This window comes from Ranitomeya variabilis, chromosome 2 (assembly GCF_051348905.1).
Source record: "Ranitomeya variabilis isolate aRanVar5 chromosome 2, aRanVar5.hap1, whole genome shotgun sequence".
Lineage (NCBI taxonomy): Eukaryota > Metazoa > Chordata > Amphibia > Anura > Dendrobatidae > Ranitomeya > Ranitomeya variabilis.
The window spans coordinates 211389376-211411355 of NC_135233.1; the positions used below are offsets into that span (position 1 = coordinate 211389376).

General features: G+C 45.6%; 1 protein-coding gene across 2 annotated transcripts in view; it reads left to right on the plus strand.

Annotated features, from left to right (window-relative positions):
* The window catches only part of LOC143804934 (kinesin-like protein KIF14), a 239885-nt gene that overhangs the window by 47849 nt on the left and 170056 nt on the right, over nt 1-21980 (plus strand). Inside the window, exon 1 of one of the 2 annotated variants that reach the window (XM_077283558.1) lies at nt 17979-18160. The exons of the other annotated variant lie outside the window; for it this stretch is intronic. The gene's annotated coding sequence lies outside the window, so the exon portion shown is untranslated. Of the gene's footprint in view, nt 1-17978; nt 18161-21980 lie in introns of those variants that run through there. 2 annotated transcript variants of the gene reach the window in all.

Here is a 21980-nt window from a genome sequence, read left to right on the forward strand (position 1 = left end):
ACGGTATCCCTGATGGTTCCCAGGGTCTGAAGGAGAGGAAACTCTCCTTCAGGCCCTGGGAACCATATTAATGTGTAAAAGAAAGAATTAAAATAAAAAATATTGCTATACTCACCTCTCCGACGCAGCCTGCACCTTACCGAGGGAAGCGGCAGCGTTCTTTGTTTAAAATTCGCGCTTTTCTTTCCTTTACGTGAAGTCCCGGCTTGTGATTGGTCGCGTGCCACCCATGTGGCCGGGACGCAACCAATCACAGCAAGCCGTGACGTAATTTCAGGTCCTTCAGGATTTTAAAATTACGTTCCGGCGTTGTGATTGGTTGCGTCGCAGTCACATGGGCGACGCAACCAATCACAGCAAGCCGTGACGTAATTTCAGGTCCTTCAGGATTTTAAAATTACGTCCCGGCTTTGTGATTGGTTGCGTCGCGGTCAACCAATCACAAGCCGGGAGGCTGGACACGCGCGCATTTTAAAATGCGCGCTTGTCCAACCTCCTGTGACGTCCCGGCTTGTGATTGGTTGCTTCGCGGTCAACCAATCACAAGCCGGGAGGCTGGACACGCGCGCATTTTAAAATGCGCGCTTGTCCAGCCTCCCGTGACGTCCCGGCTTGTGATTGGTTGCGTCGCGATCAACCAATCACAAGCCGGGAGGCTGGACAAGCGCGCATTTTAAAATGCGCGCTTGTCCAGCCTCCCGGCTTGTGATTGGTTGATCGCGACGCAACCAATCACAAGCTGGGACGTCACATGCGCGCTTGTCCAGCCTCCCTGCTTGTGATTGGTTGATCGCGACGCAACCAATCACAAGCCGGGACGTCACGGGAGGCTGGACAAGCGCGCATTTTAAAATGCGCGCGTTTCCAGCCTCCCGGCTTGTGATTGGTTGATCGCGACGCAACCAATCACAAGCCGGGACGTCACGGGAGGCTGGACAAGCGCGCATTTTAAAATGCGCGCGTGTCCAGCCTCCCGTGACGTCACGGCTTGTGATTGGTTGCGTCGCCCATGTGACTGCGACGCAACCAATCACAAAGCCGGGACGTAATTTTAAAATCCTTAAGGACCTGAAATTACGTCACGGCTTGCTGTGATTGGTTGCGTTGCCCATGTGACTGCGACGCAACCAATCACAAAGCCGGGACTTCACGTAAGGAAAGAAAAGCGCAAATTTTAAACAAAGAACGCTGCCGCTTCCCTCGGTAAGGTGCAGGCTGCGTCGGAGAGGTGAGTATAGCAATATTTTTTATTTTAATTCTCTCTTTTACACATTTTTACATTAATGTTGTTTCGATACCGATACCCGATACCACAAAAGTATCGGATCTCGGTATCGGAATTCCGATACAGCAAATATCGGCCGATACCCGATACTTGCGGTATCGGAATGCTCAACACTACGTGCCACGCCAGAGAAGCAACGGGAGATTAGGGAGGTTAATAAGTGGCTGAAGAATTGGGGTAGGAAGGAGAGGTTTGGTTTCCTGCAGAACTGGGCCGACTTCTCAGTTGGCTACAGGTTTTACGCTAGGGACGGGCTGCACCTCAGTGAGGAAGGTGCAGCTGTGCTGGGGGAGAAAAATGGCTAGAAGGATGAAGGAGTGTTTAAGCTAGGGATTGGGGGGGAGGGCATTCATTTTATTGGAGGGGAAGATAGTGCAGATAGAGACCTGGGCACAAATAAGGAAGTTGGGGGTGGCGGTGGCATTGGGGGTGGGGTTAGAACAATTAATAATTTAAGAAAGAACAGAGGTACAGAGAGATACATAAAGTGCATGTATACTAATGCCAGAAGCCTTGCCAACAAAATGGAAGAATTCAAATTAATGTTTTTGGAGCATAATTATGACATGGTGGGGATATCTGAGACATGGCTGGATGAGAGCCATGACTGGGCTGTTAACTTGCAGGGCTATAGGCTGTTCAGAAATGACCAAACGGATAAGCGAGGGGGAAAGGTGTGTCTATATGTAAAATCATCCTTAAAACCCATCCTGTGTGATAATATAGGTGAATCTAACGAAAATGTAGAGTCCTTGTGGGTGGAGATAAGGGGAGGGGGAAAAAATAATAAATTACTGATAGGGGTTTGTTATAAGTCTCCAAAAATAATGGAAGCAACGGAGAATATCCTTGTAAGGCCTCTTTCAGACGTCAGTGTCTCCGGTACGTGTATTGACAGTTTTCTCACGTACCGGAGACACTGACACACGTAGACCCATTAGAATCTATGTGTTTCTGCACATGTGCATGTTTTCACACGGACCGTGTGTCCGTGTGGAAAACACGTCGACATGTCCGTTTTTTACCGGCAGCACGGACCACAATACGGACAGCACACGTGCACACGGAGAACAGTGTGCACTCTCCTCCGTGTGCACGTACCGCCCGCAGGAGAGACAGCGCTACACTAAGCGCTGTCCCCCCGCTGTGGTGCTGAAGGCGGAATTCATCTCTTCTACCCCGCAGGAGAGAAGAGATGAAAGTTCAAGTATTTTTTTTTTAATGAAAAATAAAGTTTGCATGTGCCCCCCGCCTCCTCCCCCCCCCCAGTGCGCTGCCCGGCCCCTTGCCGAAGAAATACTCACCTAGCTCCCGCGATGTCTCCTCTCTCCTCTCAGCGCTGGAAGCTTCTCCTGTGTGAGCGGTCACGTGGTACTGCTCATTACAGTCAGTGAATATTCCCTGACTGTAATGAGCGGTACCACGTGACCGCTCACACAGGAGAAGCTGCCAGCACGGAGAGGAGAGAGGAGACATCGCGGGAGCTAGGTGAGTATTTCTTCTGCAAGGGGTCGGGCGGCGCACTGGGGGGGGGGGGAGGCGGGGGGCACATGCAAACTTTATTTTTCACAAAAAAAAAAATACTTGAACTTTCATCTCTTCTCTCCTGCGGGGTAGAAGAGATGAATGCCGCCTTCGGCACCACACAGGAGGGACAGCGCTTAGTGTAGCGCTGTCTCTCCTGCACGGTCCGTGTGGTCCTCAGGCGGCACACGGGCGGCACACGGATGCCGCACGTGTGCCACACTGATGTGCCACTTGAGCACACGGACACATGGACACGGATAACTCCGGTACCGATTTCTCCGGTACCGGAATTATCTGGACGTGTGAAAGAGGCCTAAAGCAAATAGATGAAGCTGCGACTCAAGGAGAAGTCATTATTATGGGGGACTTCAACTACCCTGAAATAGATTGGGGAACAGAAACCTGCAGTTCCAGCAAAGGTAATCGGTTTTTGACAACTATGAGAGACAATTACCTTGCACAACTGGTTCAGGACCAACAAGAAGGGGGGCACTGCTAGTCCTAATATTAACCAACAGGCCAGACCGCATATCAAATATAACGGTTGGGGGTCACTTGGGGAATAGTGATCACAAAATAATAAGTTTTCATGTATCTTTTAATAAGATGTGTAATAGAGGGGTTACAAGGACACTAAACTTCAGGAGGGCAAATTTCCAATGGATGAGAGATGATCTTGGTGCAATTAACTGGGATGATCCTGAGACATAAAAACACACAAAGAAAATGGGAGACGTTAATTAGCATCCTGGATAGGACCTGTGCACAATATATACCGTATGGCAATAAACCTACCAGAAATAGGAGGAAACCAATATGGCTAAATAGAGCTGTAAGGGGCGCAATAAGTCACAAAAAGAAAGCATTTAGAGAATTAAAGGAAGTAGGTAGTGATGAGGCATTAAATAAATACAGAAAATTAAATAAATTCTGTAAAAAGCAAATCAAGGCAGCAAAGATTGAGACAGAGAGACTAATCGCCAGAGAGAGTAAAAATAATCCCAAAATATTCTTTAACTACATAAATAGTAAGAAACTAAAAAATGATAGTGTTGGCCCCCTTAACCCCTTTACCCCCAAGGGTGGTTTGCACGTTAATGACCGGGCCAATTTTTACAATTCTGACCACTGTCCCTTTATGAGTTTATAACTCTGGAACGCTTCAACGGATCTTGGCAATTTTGACACTGTTTTCTCGTGACATATTGTACATGATAGTGGTAAAATTTCTTCGATATAACTTGCATTTATTTGTGAAAAAAAAATGGAAATTTGGCGAAAATTTAGAAAATGTTGCAATTTTCCAACTTTTAATTTTTATGCCCTTAAATCACAGAGATATGTCACACAAAATACTTAATAGGTAACATTTCCCACATGTCTACTTTACATCAGCACAATTTAGGAACCAAAATTTTTTTTGTTAGGGAGTTATAAGGGTTAAAAGTTGACCAGCAATTTCTCATTTTTACAACACCATTTTCTTTTTAGGGACCACATCTCATTTGAAGTCATTTTGAGGGGTCTATATGATAGAATACCCAAGTGTGACAACATTCTAAAAACTGCACCCATCAAGGTGCTCAAAACCACATTAAAGAAATTTATTAACCCTTCAGGTGTTTCACAGGAATTTTTGGAATGTTTAAATAAAAATTAACATTTAAATTTATTTTGCACAAAATTTATTTCAGCTCCAATTTGTTTTATTTTACCAAGGGTAACAGGAGAAAATGGACCCCAAAAGTTGTTGTACAATTTGTCCTGAGTACGCCGATACCCCATATGTGGGGGTAAACCACATGTTTAAACCATGTTTGGGTGCACAGCAGAGCTCAGAAGGGAAGGAGCGCCATTTGACTTTTCGATGCAAAATTGACTGGAATTGAGATGGGACGCCATGTCGCGTTTGGAGAGCCCCTGATGTGCCTAAACATTAAACCCCCCCACAAGTGACACCATTTTGGAAAGCAGACCCCCTAAGGAACTTATCTAGATGTGTTTTGAGAGCTTTGATCCCTCAAGTGTTTCACTACAGGTTATAACGCAGAGCTGTGAAAATAAAAATTCTTTTTTTTTTTCACAAAAATGATTTTTTAGCCCCCAGTTTTGTATTTTCACAAGGGTAACAGGATAAATTGGACCTCAAAAGTTGTTGTCCAATTTGTCCTGAGTACGCTGATACCCCATATGTGGGGGGGGAACCACTGTTTGGGCGCATGGCAGAGCTCGGGAGAGAAGGAGTGCCATTTGGAATGCAGACTTAGATGGATTGGTCTGCATGCATCATGTTGCATTTGCAGAGCCCCTGATGTACCCAAACAGTAGAAACCCCCCACAAGTGACCCCGTATTGGTAACTAGACCTCCCAAGGAACTTATCTAGATGTGTTGTGAGAACTTTGAACCCCCAGGTGTTTCACTACAGTTTACAACGCAGAGCCGTGAAAATAAAAAATCCTTTTTTTTCCCACAAAAATGATTTTTAGCCCCTCAAATTTATATTTTCCCAAGGGTAACAAGAGAACTTGGACCCCAAAAGTTGTTGTCCAATTTGTCCCGAGTACGCTGATGCCCCATATGTTGGGGTAAACCCCTGTTTGGGCGCACGGTAAAGCTCGGAAGGGAAGGAGCACTGTTTTATTTTTTCAATGCAGAATTGGCTGGAATTGAGATCGGACGCCATGTCATGTTTGGAGAGCCCCTGATGTGCCTAAACAGTGGAAACTCCCCAATTCTAACTTAAACCCTAATCCAAACAAACCCCTAACCCTAATCCCAACGGTAACCCTAACCACACCCCTAACCCTGACACACCCCTAACTCTAATCCCAACCCTAATCCCAACCGTAAATGTAATCCAAACCCTAACCCTAACTTTAGCCCGAAACCCTAACCCTAACTTTAGCCCCAACCCTAACCCCAACTTTAGCTCCAACCCTAGCCCTAACCCCAGCCCTAACCCTAAACCTAGCCCTAACCCTAACCCTAGCCCTAACCCTAGCCCTAACCCTAGCCGTAACCCTAACCCTAGCCCTAACCCTAGCCGTAACCCTAACCCTAGCCCTAACCCTAGCCCTAACCCTAACCCTAATGTGAAAATGGAAATAAATACATTTTTTAAATTTTATTATTTTTCACTAACTAAGGGGGTGATGAAGGGGGGTTTTATTTACTTTTATAGCATTTTTTATAGCGGATTTTTATGATTGGCAGCCGTCACACACTAAAAGACGCTTTTTATAGCAAAAAAGTTTTTGCATCTCCACATTTTGAGACCTATAATTTTTCCATATTTTGGTCCACAGAGTCATGTGAGGTCTTGTTTTTTGCGGGACGAGTTGTTGTTTTTATTGTTAACATTTTCGGACACGTGACAGTTTTTGATCGCTTTTTATTTCGATTTTTGTGAGGCAGAATGACCAAAAACCAGCTATTCATGAATTTCTTTTGGGGGAGGCGTTTATACTGTTCCACGTTTGGTAAAATTGATAAAGCAGTTTTATTCTTTGGGTCAGTACGATTACAGCGATACCTCATTTATATCATATTTTTATGTTTTGCCGCTTTTATACGATAAAAACTATTTTATAGAATAAATAATTATTTTGGCATCGCTTTATTCTGAGAACTATAACTTTATTAGTTTTTCTTTGATGACGCTGTATCATGGCTCGTTTTTTGCGGGACAAGATGACGTTTTCAGCGGTACCATGGTTGTTTATATCCGTCTTTTTGATCGCGTGTTATTCCACTTTTTGTTCGGCGGTATGATAATAAAGCGTTTTTTTGCCTCATTTTTTTTTTTTCCCTACGGTGTTCAGTGTTCACTGAAGGGGTTAACTAGTGATATAGTTTTATAGGTGGGGTCGTTACGGACGCAGCAATTCTAAATATGTGTACTTTTATTGTTTTATTTTTTTTATTTAGATAAAGAAATGTATTTATGGGAATAATATATATATATATTTTTTCTTTATTTAGGAATTTATTTATTTTTATTTTTTTTACACATGTGGAATTTTTTTTTTTACTTTATTACTTTGTCCCAGGGGGGGACATCACAGATTGGTGATCTTACAGTTTGCACAGCACTCTGTCAGATCACCGATCTGTTACATCACTGCAGGCTTACCAAGCGCCTGCTCTGAGCAGGCACTCGGTAAGCCACCTCCCTCCCTGCAGGACCCGGATGCCGTGGCCATCTTGGATCTGGGCACCTGCAGCGAGGAGGAGGTAAGAGACCCTCGCAGCAACGCGATCACATCGCGTTGCTCCAGGGGTCTCAGGGAAGCACGCAGGTAGCCCCCCTCCCTGCGCGATGCTTCCCTGTACCGCCGGCACACCGCGATCATGTTTGATCTCGGTGTGCCAGGGGTTAATGTGCCGGGGGCGGTCCGTGACCACTCCTGGCACATAGTGCCGGATGTCAGGTGTGATAATCAGCTGACACCCGGCCGCAATCGGCCTTGCTCCCCCCGTGAGCGCCGCCGATCGCGCTGGACGTACTATCCCGTCGGTGGTCATACGGGCCCACCCCACCTCGACGGGACAGTACGTCCAATGTCAGAAAGGGGTTAAAAATAGTCTGGTGAAATGGTGGATGAGGGTGAGGAAAAAGCCAATATGCTAAATGACTTTTTTTCATCAGTATTTACACAAGAAAATTCCATGGCAGACAATATGATCAGTGATAACAAAAATTCTCCATTAAATGTCACCTGCTTAACCCAGCAGGAAGTACGGCGGTGTCTAAAAATCACTAAAATTGACAAATCTCTGGGCCCGGATGGGATACACCCCCAAGTACGGTAGGAATTAAGTACAGTCAGTGATAGACCATTATTTTTAATCTTTAAAGACTCCATAATAAAGGGGTCTGTACCACAGGACTGGCGTACAGAAAATGTGGTGCCAATATTCAAAAAGGGGACAAAAACTGAACTCGGAAATTATAGGCCAGTAAGCTTAACCTCTACTGTGGGTAAAATCCTGGAGGGTTTTCTAAGGGATGCTATACTGGAGTATCTGAAGAGGAATAACGTCATGACCCAATATCAACATGGGTTTACTAGGAACTGTTCCTGTCAGACTAATCTGAACAATTTCTATGAAGAGGTAAGTTCAGGACTGGACCAAGGGAACCCAGTGGACGTAATGTATATGAACTTTTCAAAAACTTTTGATACGGTGCCACATAAAAGGTTGATACATAAAATGAGAATAATGGGGATAGGGGAAAATATGTGTAAGTGGGTTAAGAGCTGGCTCAGGGATAGGAAACAAAGGGTGGTTATTAATGGAGCACACTCGGACAGTCGCGGTTAGCAGTGGGGTGCCACAGGGGTCAGTATTCGGCCCTCTTCTTTTTAACATATTTATTAATGACCTTGTAGGGGGCATACCTAGTAGAATTTCAATATTTGCAGATGACACTAAACTCTGCAGGGTAATCAATACAGAGGAGGACAATTTTATATTACAGGATGATTTATGTAAACTAGAAGCTTGGGCTGATAAATGGCAAATGAGCTTTAATGGGAATAAATGTAAGGTTATGCACTTGGGTAGAAGTAATAAGATGTATAACTATGTGCTTAATTCTAAAACTCTGGGCAAAACCGTCAATGAAAAAGACCTGGGTGTATGGGTGGATGACAAACTCATATTCAGTGGCCAGTGTCAGGCAGCTGCTACAAAGGCAAATAAAATAATGGGATGCATTAAAAGAGGCATAGATGCTCATGAGGAGAACATAATTTTACTTCTATACAGGTCACTATTGCGACCACACTTAGAATACTGTGCACAGTTCTGGTCTCCGGTGTATAAGAAAGACATAGCTGAACTAGAGCGGGTGCAGAGAAGAGCGACCAAGGTTATTAGAGGATTTGGGGGTCTGCAATACCAAGACAGGTTATTACACTTGGAGCTATTTAGTTTGGAAAAACGAAGACTAAGGGGTGATCTTATTTTAATGTATAAATATATGAGGGGACAGTACAAAGACCTTTTTGATGATCTTTTTAATCATAGACCTGAGACAGGGACAAGGGGCATCCTCTACGTCTGGAGGAAAGAAGGTTTAAGCATAATAACAGACGCGGATTCTTTACTGTAAGAGCAGTGAGACTATGGAACTCTCTGCCGTATGATGTAGTAATGAGTGATCCATTACTTAAATTTAAGAGGGGACTGGATGCCTTTCTTGAAAAGTATAATGTTACAGGTTATATATATACTAGATTCCTTGATAGGGCGTTAATCCAGGGAACTAGTCTGATTGCCGTATGTGGAGTCGGGAAGGAATTTTTTTCCCCAATGTGGAGCTTACTCTTTGCCACATGTTTTTTTTTTTGCCTTCCTCTGGATCAACATGTTAGGGCATGTTAGGTTAGGTTATGGGTTGAACTAGATGGACTTAAAAAAGTCTTCCTTCAACTTTAATAACTATGTTACTATGTTACTTAGTCACATATCTCCCAATTCATTATAATTACATACCACAATTCAGTATGCAAGGTCCTCTTTTACACCCTAAAGGTACCTTCACACGAAGCGACGCTGCAGCGATAGCGACAACGATGCCGATCGCTGCAGCGTCGCTGTTTGGTCGCTGGAGAGCTGTCACACAGACCGCTCTCCAGCGATCAACTATGCCGAGGTCCCCTGGTAACCAGGGTAAACATCGGGTAACTAAGCGCAGGGCCGCGCTTAGTAACCCGATGTTTACCCTGGTTACCAGCGTAAAATGTAAAAAAAACAAACAGCACATACTTACATTCACGTCCCCCTGCGTCCACTTCCTGACTGACTGAGCGCCGTACAGTGAGAGCAGAGCGGTGACGTCACCGCTGTGCTGCTTTCACTTTCACTTTGCGGTGCTGAGTCAGAGGAGGAAGCAGACTGCAGGGGACGCAATGTGAGTATGTGCTGTTTGTTTTTTTTACATTTTACGCTAGTAACCAGGGTAAACATCGGGTTACTAAGCGCGGCCCCGCGCTTAGTTACCCGATGTTTACCCTGGTTACCAGTGTAAAACATCGCTGGTATCGTTGCTTTTGGTGTCAAACACAACGATACACAGCGATCGGACGACCAAATAAAGTTCTGGACTTTATTCAGCGACCAGCGACATCACAGCAGGATCCTGATCGCTGCTGCGTGTCAAACTAAACGATATCGCTGGCGAGGACGCTGCAACGTCACGGATCACTAGCGATATCGTTATAATGTCGTTTCGTGTGAAGGTACCTTAATTCATTATGATGTAATATCTTCTCACCCATCCCAATTCACTATAACATACTGTGCTCTCATACATCCCCATCCCAATTCATTATAACATACTGTTCTTGCCATGATCCAGACTGGGTTTTGGGTCTTGTTTCTCCTTTCCCCAGTCTGGTCATGTCAGGGGTTAACTTTCTCTGCCTCGTTCCAGTGTCAGGTCTGCTATTTCTCTGCGCTGCATCCTGCAGGCAGTGTCAGTTATATTTCCTGCCTACGGCATGTGTAGCTGGCTCTGGTGAAACCCTGACTTGTCCTGCTGCATTTAGCTGTCTTTGCCCGTGTCTGCTCATTGCTCTCTTCCAGCCCCAACTCTGTGTTTCCCTGTGTGTTCGGATTACCCGATACTCGACTCTGCTTTGGCTCTCACCTGATTCTCTTTCTTCCTTCTGGTACTTCTGCTACGGACCAGTAATTACCTTTTGGCGCTCCTCTGACTCTGTGTTTGGAATTCCCCTTGGTACTACGCTACTCTCTGGTGTCCACCCGGCTTGTTTGACTATTCTGCTGCCACCTGGTGGAAGCCTCGCTGCAGTTCTGCTGGTCTGCTCAGTGCAGGATTTCAGCCCTCTCTCCACTCTGCTGCCATCTAGTGGAGTTTGCATTTACCTGCAAAGCTGCAGCGTGACATTATAACTGACCCTAGACAGATTTTTTTTCCTTTGTTCCTCTCTTTATGGATCCTGACGGATCAGATTTCTGATTTGACTCAAATGATGTAGGAATTGTCTGTGGAAGATAGAGCCCTGGCCACTTCCCATAATCAACTCCAGAGGGAACTTACTGAGACGGTTAAGTCTTTTCAGGGTTCTGCTACACAATCAGCCTGTATTCACTCGGACCCCATGGATGTCTTGTTACACTCTCCTGAATCTAAGCTCAGGCTCCCAGATACTTTCTCCAGAGAAAAGGAGAAGTTCCGTACATTCATCGAGAGTTGTAAGCTGCTTTTCTCCCTTAGACCCCGATCCTCTGGTGATGAGAGTCAATGGGTGGGGATAATTATTTCTATACTCCGGGAAGGTCCTCAAACTTGGGCTTTTTCTTTACCTGCTACTGCTTCTGAATGTGTGTCTGTGGATAGGTTCTTTGAGGTTTTAGGACTGACGAACCAGACCGAGTCAGGGTGGCAGAGGACACCATCATGGGTCTCTCCCAGGGTAAACACACTGCCGACTGGAATTGTTCAGAGTTTAGACGGTGGTCCACTGAAGTGTCCTGGAACGACTCTGCGCTAAGATGTCAGTTCAGGAGAGGACGCTCTGGCTCTCCATCTGCCACCCAGCTCCATGGAGGAGGCCATGACTAAGGTCATTCGTATGGATCGGAGGTTGCGGGAGAGAGGTGTAATTCAGCGAGAGGTTCCTTTACATCCTGCTAATTCTGATGTGATGCCATATACGGAACCTATGGAGGTTGGGGCCACTAACCTCAAGGAGAAGGAGAGGAAGGAACGACGTGAAGGGAGATTATGTTTTTTTATTGTGGAAGTCCTGGACATTGGAAAAAGGACTGCTCCTCTTGCCCATCAACTAACAAGTTGCCGGGAAACGCCTAAGTCTGGGTGATTGCCGAGGAGGTCACCCAGACTCTCAGGTACCTTTTTCCTCATTTCAAAAGATTTTGTTGGAGGTGGAACTTTGTTGTGGGGATGGTTACACACCCACTTCAGTTTTCTTGGACTGTGGGTCATCCATGAACTTCATTGACTCAAGCTTGGTGTCCAAGAGTAAGATAGGGACAGTTAGGCTTGAAACCCCAATTCATATCATTGCCATTGATAAGACACCACGATTAAGAATATTGATAAGCTTGTCTCAGAGGACTTTCTCCTCAAGGTGGGTTCCTTGCATCAGGAACGCATTTCATGTTATTCTCTGGATAATCTTCCAGCGGGACTGGTGTTGGGGTTCCCCTGGTTACAGTTGCATAATCCTGCTATTGACTGGGAATCTCAGCATATTGTGAAATGGGGTCCTAATTGTTCAAATGGTTATCTTTCTGCTGTTCTGGTGTCATCCGTTAATCGGGAGGGTATTCCGGAGTACCTGAAAGATTTTAAGGACATGTTTTTCCGAAAAAGAGGCTGAGGTCTTGCCACCACATCGCCCCTATGATAGTACTATTAATCTCATTCCGGGTGCTAAATTGCCCAAGGCCTGTTTGTACAATCTATCCAGTCCGGAACGTACCGCTATGAAAGATTATATCTCAGAAAGTTTACGTAAATGTCACATCTGTCCCTCTGTCTCTCCTGGGCTGCTGGATTCTTTTTTGTCAAAAAAAAGATGGTGGTTTATGCCCTTGTCTCGATTTTCGGGAACTAAATAAAATTACAGTGAGAAATACCTACCCCCTCCTGCTTATTCCTGATTTTTACAACCAATTATCTGGGGCTAAGTGGTTTTCCCAGTTGGACCTCAGGGGAGCGTATAATCTTATCTGTATTCGGGAGGGGATGAGTGGAAAAGGACATTTCTCACCTCTGAGAGTTGGTTTCAAAATTTGGTCATGCCCTTTGGTCTCACCAACGTGCTAGCGGTTTTTCAAAACTTCATTAATGATGAATTTTCTGACTTCATTGGGCACTTTATGGTGGTATATCTAGATGACATTCTTGTATTTTCATCTGACAAGGAATCTCACATGGGTCATTTACGTGCAGTTCTTCAGAGTTAACGGGAGAACTCTCTGTTCGCTAAACCTGAGAAGTGTTCATTTTGTGTCCAAGAGCTGTCCTTTCTGGGGTTCATCCTTTCTACCAAGGGGTTTTGTATGGACCCAGGAAAGGTACAGGCCATTGTTGATTGGGTGCAACCCAGAGACCTCAAGGTCTTCAGCATTTTTTGGGTTTTGCCAATTACTATAGCAAATTTATTAAGGGGTTTTCTCACGTGGTCAAGCCTCTCACTGATCTCACTCGTAAGGGGGCTGATCTTAAAAACTGGTCATCACCGGCAGTTGTAGCCTTTTCTACATTGAAAAAATGTTTTATGTCTGCTCCTGTGTTGGTCCAGCCTGATCCGTCTGAATCATTCATTGTAGAGTTGGAGGCATCGGAGGTGGGAGTGGAGCGGTGCTGTCTCAGGGACCCGTCACTTTAACTAACTTAAGACATTGTGCCTTTTTCTCCAAGAAATTTTCTCCTGCTGAAAGAAATTACGATGTTGGGAATCTAGAGTTATTAGCCATAAAATTGGCTTTTGAAGAATGGAGGCATTTTTTGGAGGGAGCTGTTCATCGGATCATGGTGATTACAGACTACATGGACCTGTCTTACATTGAGTCTGCCAAATGTTTGAGTCCTAGACAGGCTAGGTGCTCGCTTTTTTTTCACGTTTTCATTTTCCTATCACCTTTCGGCCTGGTTCCAAGAATGTCAAGACTGATGCCTTATCTGGCAGCTTGGATCCCATATCTCCTCTCGAACCTCCTTCCTCCATTCTTCAGCATGGGGTGGTCGTGGCTAGGGTGTCTTTCGAATTGGAACTTAAAATCCGGGAGGCTCAGTCTCTTGCTCCTCAGTCATTGCCCGATAACAAGCTCTTCGTCCCAGTTCAGTATCGGTTGAGGGTTCTCCGGGAGTTCCACGAATCTGCTCTCAGTGGACACCCTGGAGTCGCGGCCACCCAGAGAGCTATTGCTAGATTGTTTTGGTGGTCCTCCATGTATTCTGACATTGCCGTGTTTGTGTCTGCTTGTGATATTTTTGCCCATGCTAAAGTCTCCCATAACAGGCCGGCTGGGGAATTGGTGCCATTGTCAATTCTGGATAGACCTTGGACTCATTTGTCCATGGATTTTATCACTGATCTCCCTCCTTCCAATGTCAAAACTGTGGTCTGGGTAGTGGTTGACAGATTTAGTAAACGGGCGCATTTTGTACCTTTGACAGGACTACCTAACGCTGAAACACTATCTAAGTTGTTTATTGAGCACGTTGTGCGTTTGCATGGTGTGCCTCTGAATTTGTTGTCAGACAGACAAGTGCAATTCATGTCCAAATTTTGGAGGGCGTTTTTTAAGAGATTGGGTATTAACTTGACCTTCTCCTCTGCCTACCATCCCGAAACCAACGGTTAGACGGAGAGGACCAATCAGTCACTTGAACAGATTTTGCGGTGTCTTGCCACGTCTCAGCAGGATGATTGGTGTTCCTTGTTGACCTTGACTGAGTTTGCAATTAATAATCTTGTTAATCAGTCCACTGGCACTTCTCCATTTTACTGGAACTATGGTTTCCACCCCCACTTTGGTGAATTTTCCAGGTTGGATTCGGGGTGTTCAGGGGCTGATTCGGCGGTTCAGCGGTTGGGGGAGGTTTGGAGGGAGGCTCAGGGCAAACAGAAACATTTTGCTGATAAGCGACAATCTGTAGGACCTAAATTTCTGGTAGGAGATAAAGTGTGGTTGTCTTCCAAGAACATACGTCTGAAACGTCCTTCCGTTAAGCAGGGTCCCAAGTTTATTGGTCCTTACTAAATCATTGAGGTTGTCAATCCAATTGCCTTTCATTTACGCTTGCCTTCGTCGCTTCGTATCCCCAATGTGTTCCATAAGTCCCTTCTTAAAGGGAACCTGTCACCCCGTTTTTTCAAGATGAGATAAAAATAGCGTTAAATAGGGGCAGAGCTGTGCTTTACATTAGTGTATTTTTTGTGCCTTTATTCCCCACCTATGCTGCCGAAATACCTTTGTAAAGTCGCCTTTTTGGGCTGTCACTCACGCTGGTCTGGTCATATGGGCGTGGTGACATCGCTGTTTCTCCCCCAGATCTTGCTCATCTTTCCGTTGGTGGCGTAGTGGTGTGCGCATGCCCAACAGGCGAATCCACTGCGCAGTTGAAGGAGAAGAGCACGATCTGCACTATTCAGCGGTTTATTGGTGGGGGCGGCCATCTTCCTGAGGCCACGCGTGCGCAGATGGTAGTGCTCGGCTTCCCGGGGCTTCAGGAAAATGGCCGCGGGATGCCGCGGGTGCGCAGATGGAGATCGCGGCGGCCATTTTCCTGAAGCCGAGTTCGCATCTCTGCTTCATGAAAATGGCCGCCGCGATCTCCATCTGCGCACGCGCGGCATCCCGCGGCCATTTTCCTGAAGCCCCGGGAAGTAGAGCACTACCATCTGCGCACGTGCGGCCTCAGGAAGATGGCCGCGCCCACCGATAAACCGCTGAATAGTGCAGATCGCGCTCTTTTCCTTCAGCTGCGCAGTGGATTCGCCTGTTGGGCATGCGCACACCACTACGCCACCAACAGAAAGATGAGCAAGATATGGGGGAGAAACAGCGATGTCACCACGCCCAAATGACCAGACCAGCGTGAGTGACAGCCCAAAACTGCGACTTTACAAAGGTATTTCGGCAGCATAGGTGGGGAATAAAGGCACAAAAAATACACTAATGTAAAGCACAGCTCTGCCCCTATTTAACGCTATTTTTATCTCATCTTGAAAAAACGGGGTGACAGGTTCCCTTTAAGTAATTTGTACGTTCCTCTGCTGGGTCTCCACCCCCTCCGCCACCTGTCTCTGTGGATGGACAAACTAAGTATGAAGTTGAACGGATTGTCGATTTTCGGATGGTTCGCAGTTCGCTTCAGTACTTGGTACATTGGAGGGGTTACGGTCCTGAGGATCGATCTTGGGTCCCGGCGCGATCAGTCCATGCTGATCGGTTGGTTCGGGCTTTTCATGCATGCGATCCTGGGAAACTTGGGGGTCCGGTGGCCCCCCTTGAGAGAAGGGTACTGTCATGATCCAGACCAGGTTTTGGGTCTTGTCCTGCCTCATTCCGGTGTCAGGTCTGCTACTTCTCTGCGCTGCATCCTGCAGGCAGTGTCAGTTATATTGTCTGCCTACTGCGTGTGTGTAGCTGGCCCTGGTGAAATCCTGATTTGTCCTGCTGCGTTTAGCTGTCTTTGACCGTGTCTGTTCATTCCTCTCTTCCTGCTCAGACTCTGTATTTCCCTGTGTGTTTGGATTCCCCGTTACTCGACTCTGCTTTGGCTCTGACCTGATTCTGTCTCTTCCTTCTGCTACAGACCAGTAATGACCTTTTGGCACTCCTCTGACTCTGTGTTTGGAATTCCCCTTGGTACTACGCCACTCTCTGCTGGTCTGCTCTGTGCAGGATTTCAGCCCTCTATCCACTCTGCTGCCATCTATTGGAGTTTGCATTTACCTGCAGAGCTGCAGCGTGACACTTCTCTCACCTATCCTCATCCCAATTCATTATAACATACTGTTCTCTCACCCATCCCCATCCCAATTCATTATAACATACTGTGATCTCTCACCCATCCTCATCCCAATTCATTATAACATACTGTTCTCTCACCCATCCTAATTCATTACAACATACTGTTCTCTCACCCATCCTCATCCCAATTCATTATAACATACTGTGCTTTCCCCATCCCCCATCCAAATTCATTATAACATACTGTGCTTTCCTTCATCCCCATCCCCCATCCCAATTCATTATAACATACTGTGCTTTCCCCCATCCCAATTCATTATAACATACTGTACTCACCCCATCCCCCATCCCAATTCCTTCACTTAAAATAGTAAAATAAAAGACTAGCTCACCTCTCCTGGTGATCCCCTGCAGCTCTCTCTGCCTCCTACCTCTGCTTGACGGTGCATACATGGTAAACGACGCAGCGACGCCATTATGTCTTTTTTCCTGGCAGAGTCATAGAGAAGGCGACGGCTGCAGCTACGCTCCATCTCTCTAATGTCGGCATCGGAGCAATAGGAGCGCTCCCTGCTGGTGCCAATGGTGTTGCAAAAATATATTATAATGAGGGCAATATGGCCATGGGTCCCCTGGAGCTCCGGGCCCCAGGCGGCAGCCCAGATTGCCCTCATTATAACCCACCTATGACTGTTCCACTCCTGGTTTTCGCTTACAAATACTGATGTAAAATACTGATCAAAAACTGAACGTGTGAACGTGGCTTTACAGTTGTAGCAAAGTGGATGTGATTTATAGAAATCTCATGCCCACTGTGCTCCTTTTTTCTCAGTGTAAACTGACCTGCGGTGCGGGTTTCCAGTCCACAGCATGACAATTTCTCTTGCGGGTACGCTGAGTTTTATGTGATTTTCCCCACAGATTTACATTTTTTTGTGGAAAATCCACTGGTAAAAATCGCTCATGAATTTCCAGTGCGTTTCCTCAGCAGATACAAAACAAAACCACCCATGACAGTGTCAGTATAACTTTGTCACTTCCAAATCAGCTTTATTTAAATCATGATAAACGAACAAGAGACAAAAACACACAGTGTAAAAAACACCATTAAAAACCGCAATAAAAACAACAAAGTAAACTAATGTGCTTAACATCAAAAACTCATCGTGGGAACGCAGCCTGAGTTTGTGTTTTTTTTTGTATGATCCATTTTTCCTGTGTGTAAAAAGGTTTCCGAAATGACGCACAGCCAATGAAAATGGACAGAACATAGGTGGCAACCGTGCTGTCTGATGAATGTCACTGACCCAAGCATATAATGTGCCAGTCGGAAGCCCACCGGACAACACTGATTATACATCTGATGTGTGAATAACAACTAAACAGCGAGCCTGCTCCAGGCCCCGTCCACACATTCAGTATTTGGTCAGCATTTTACCTCAGTATTTGTAGCCAAAACCAGGAGTGGAACAATCAGAGGAAAAGTAAAACAGAAACACGTCACCACTTCTGTATTTATCTCCCACTCCTGGTTTTATCTTACAAATACTGAGGTAAAAAAACTGACCAAATACTGAATGTGTGAACGTGGCCTCATCAGAACAGCTTAATTACTGACCCATGAGTAACAGCTGGCCAGTGATGGACATATATTTGAGGTGGAGCTGCCCTCATCTCTTGTTGTTGAGATGCGTCCTCATGGTTTGACTGAATCTGGTTTCCACCTACGTAATCTTTATTAAATACTAACGTGAGAGCAGAGTTTCTAATAATCCTCAAGACTAAATGTCTTGAGACGTTACAGGACAATTCCTCGGTACCTGCTCTGTGGAGTTTTTACCTTGTGACCTGGAGACGTTCAGTGAGTCATTTACATCTTATGATTGGGGCATATAGGATGTATATAGGACACGGGTGGGAGGCATGTGGGGGTCACATTGAATGGTTCTTGTTGTTTAATGGCACGTTCAGTATTTGTAAGCCAAAACCAGGGGTGGGTGATAAATACAGAAGTGATGACGTGTCTCTACTTTTCCTCTGATTGTCCCTCTCCCGGTTTTGGCTACAAATACTGATGTAAAATACTGTCCTAATACTCACTGTGGCCTAACGGTAAGGTCATGTTCGCACGTGGAAATTGTTTTTTGTTTTGTGTTGTTTTTTTTTTTTTTCCTTCCTGGAGCCATAACTTTTTTTTCTTTAATCAATATGGCTGTGTGAGGGCTTGCTCTTTGTGAGATGAGTTGTACTACTGAATAACACCATTGGTTTTACTATATAATGTATTGGAAAACTGGAGGGAAAAAATGCAAAGTGCGGTGAAATCGCAAAAAAAAAAAAAAAAAAAAAAAAAAAAATGCAAGTCCACAATTATTTATTTATTTTTTAATTGGAGCATTAAAAGCTGCAATAAGTGAACCTTGCTGTAGGGTCCTATAGTTCACTGGAGGTGGATTTGTAGAGGGTTATATTGGTTTTTTTTGGTTTGTTTTTTTTTGCTTTGGATCCCTGAACCTCATCATTGGGGAATTACTATATAAAGTGGTTAAATGCAGGCAAAAATCACACAGAATTGTCACGCTGGTTTCACACAGTGCTGCGCTTTATCAGGTTTATAGCATAGTCTGTGGCCCGTTTCTGTATTTGTTAGTTTGCGTCTCTACATTTTTATATGGAAATATGAAATGTTATACATTTATCCTTTTGTGGAACGTCGCCATTTTTATGACTTAGTCAGAAAGATCACGTGGCAAATAGCAAGACTCGATAAAATCTGATTTTTTTTTTTTTTTTTTTTTTGTTTTCTCAAGTGTTCTTTTTAACTTTTTATTTTTTATTTTTAAAAACCCTGAAAGTATAAGGGTATGTGTCCACGTTCAGGGTTTGGTCAGGATTTTTCATCAGTATTTGTAAGCCAAAACCAGGAGTGGAACAATTAGAGGAAAAGTATAAAAGAAACATATGCTCCATTTCTGTATTTATCACCCACTCCTGGTTTTGGCTTACAACATAGCTCCCAACCGTCCCTCATTGTGCGGGATTGTCCCGTTTTTAAGGCTTTTCCCCGCTGTCCCGCACGGGACACTACTTCCCCGCAGACAACAGAAGCAGCCGTCACACGCCCCCTTGTGTTCGGCCACGCCCCTTCCCCATGTTCCTGACTGAGCAGTCTTCCAGTGCCCCCCGGCCGGTCACTTAGCAGCGGTTCGGGCTGCTGGTGGCCGGCGCTGTTCTCTGTGTCCTGACCAGTTGTATCACAGTGGAGCAGACCCGCCCCCTGCTCCCTGTGTGCGGCCTCCTGAAGAGGGAACATGGCTGCATCTACCTGCAGGAGAGGAGCTGGTGGACGGCTCACACATCAGTGAGTACCTTCAGCTCTCTGTGCGTGAGGAGATGGACGCTGCTGCTCACCTCCCAATAAGTCCAGGGCCGGTCCCTCTATAGTATTAGCGGCCGCTCTGCTGATGCTCACAGATTTATTGCAGGAGTCTGAACTTTCAGGGTCACCCTGTCAGTGCCAGGTCATCGGCTCCAGGGTCACCAGACTGCAGGAAAGTTCAGTCTCCTGCAATAAATCTCCCTATACTGATAGTGACCAGAGACTGTCTGCAGAATCCAGCACTGGAGTGATCACGCCTGAACCTGGTGACTGGACATCACATGCTATATACATGGCCCTGTATATATACAGTGCATGTATGGCCAGGGCCAGGTGCAGGATTGATCCATCCAGTGTATATAATAGTGTATCTGTGCCCATAGTATACAACTATCAGGGGCGTAAGTACCGTGGTCGCAGCTGCGACGGGGCCTGGAGCACTCTAAGCTACATAATGGGTCGCCGGCCCCTCAAATCCTCTGCACAGGCCTTCGTGCGCACTCTCTCTGTGCCCGCGCTGACCAATGCCATGGCGGCCCACATGACCGCAGCCCTCATTCGTGCTTGCGCGTGTAGCTGCGGCCTTTGTCAGTGAGGGAAAACAGGAAAGTGCACGCACCTGGGCCTGTGCAGAAGTTTGAAAAGGCCGCCACTGCGTGCACAGACGCCTGAGCCTCACTGTGTCTGACGCTGGCCAGAGCCAGTGTAAGAGAACACAGCGCTCTCCTCACCAATCCCCGGCCGGCATCTGCTCCATGTCCATTATATAGGTGTTACTGCAACTGATGTGTATATAAATTATATAGGTGATACTGGTGTGTGTGTATATGTATGTATATGTGTGTGTATATATATATATATATATATATATATATATATATATATATATATATATATATATATATATATATATATATATATATATATATTGGAACTATACACTGCAATCACAGTATCACATATATATTGTATATGCAGCATTTGCAGTTTGACCTGTCTAATGTATATTGACTGTTGTATATACAGTATATAAGTGATACTGCGATTATATACCGCAGTAGCAGTATCACCTATATAATGCATGTACAGCAGTCTATATACATTATATAGGTGAAACTGCGACTACGGCATGTACGTTATATAGGTTATACCACTGTGTGTAATATACTGCGTCCGCTGTGTATAGCCCATATATGCCAGCCGCAGTGTGTGTGTGTGTGTATATATGTGTCTCTCTCTCTCTCTCTCTCTCTCTCTCTCTCTCTCTCTCTCTCTCTCTCTCTCTCTCTCTCTCTCTCTCTCTCTCTCTCTCTCTCTCTCTCTCTCTCTCTCTCTCTCTCTCTCTCTCTCTCTCTCTCTCTCTCTCTCTCTCTCTCTCTCTCTCTCTCTCTCCACACAGCGGTATAACGTACATACCGCAGTCTCACCTATATAATGTATGTGTGTGTATATTACACACACACACACACACACACACACACACACACACACACACACACACACACACACACACACCCCTCTCTGATTAATCGTGAAAAAAGTGCGGACTCTTTATTGGCCCAAATGGCAATGTTTTGGATCAATAACAGAGCATTTCCCTGATATGGAACTGAAATGTTGCCACATGGGCTAATAAAGAGTCCACTGCTTTATGGGATTTTCTCCCACTAGGACAACCTCATCTTAAACTAAAGCCTATACTCGCCTCCTGTGCCAGCGCCGTTCCTACAGCGGCTGTGATGTGTTGTGACACGTGATGCCCGGCGCCAATCAGCGCTGGTGTCACTGTCTCTGCCTTCAGACAAACTGAACATGAAGAGGAAGTCCAGGATGACTGTGTACAAGGTGTATGGAGCGGAGCTGTGTGTGTGTAATGAGGTGTATGGAGCGGAGCTGAATGTGTACGAGGTGTACAGAGCGGAGCCGTGTGTGTATGAGGTGTATGGAGCGGAGCCGTGTGTGTGAGGTGTATGGAGTGGAGCTAAATGTGTACGAGGTGTATGGAGCGGACCTGAATGTGTACGAGGTGTATGGAGCGGAGCTAAATGTGTACGAGGTGTACAGAGCGGAGCCGCGTGTGTACGAGGTGTACGGAGTGGAGCTGTGTGTGTATGAGGTGTATGGAGCAGAGCCATGTGTACGGAGCGGAGCCATTTGTGCAAAGTGTACGGAGCGCAGCTGCGTGTGTAGGAGTAGCTATGTGTGGCCATTATACGGTACGAAGTATCATGTGCGGCCAATATACAGTATGGAGCATCATGTGCAGCCAATATACAGTATGGAGCAGCATGTGCGGTCATTA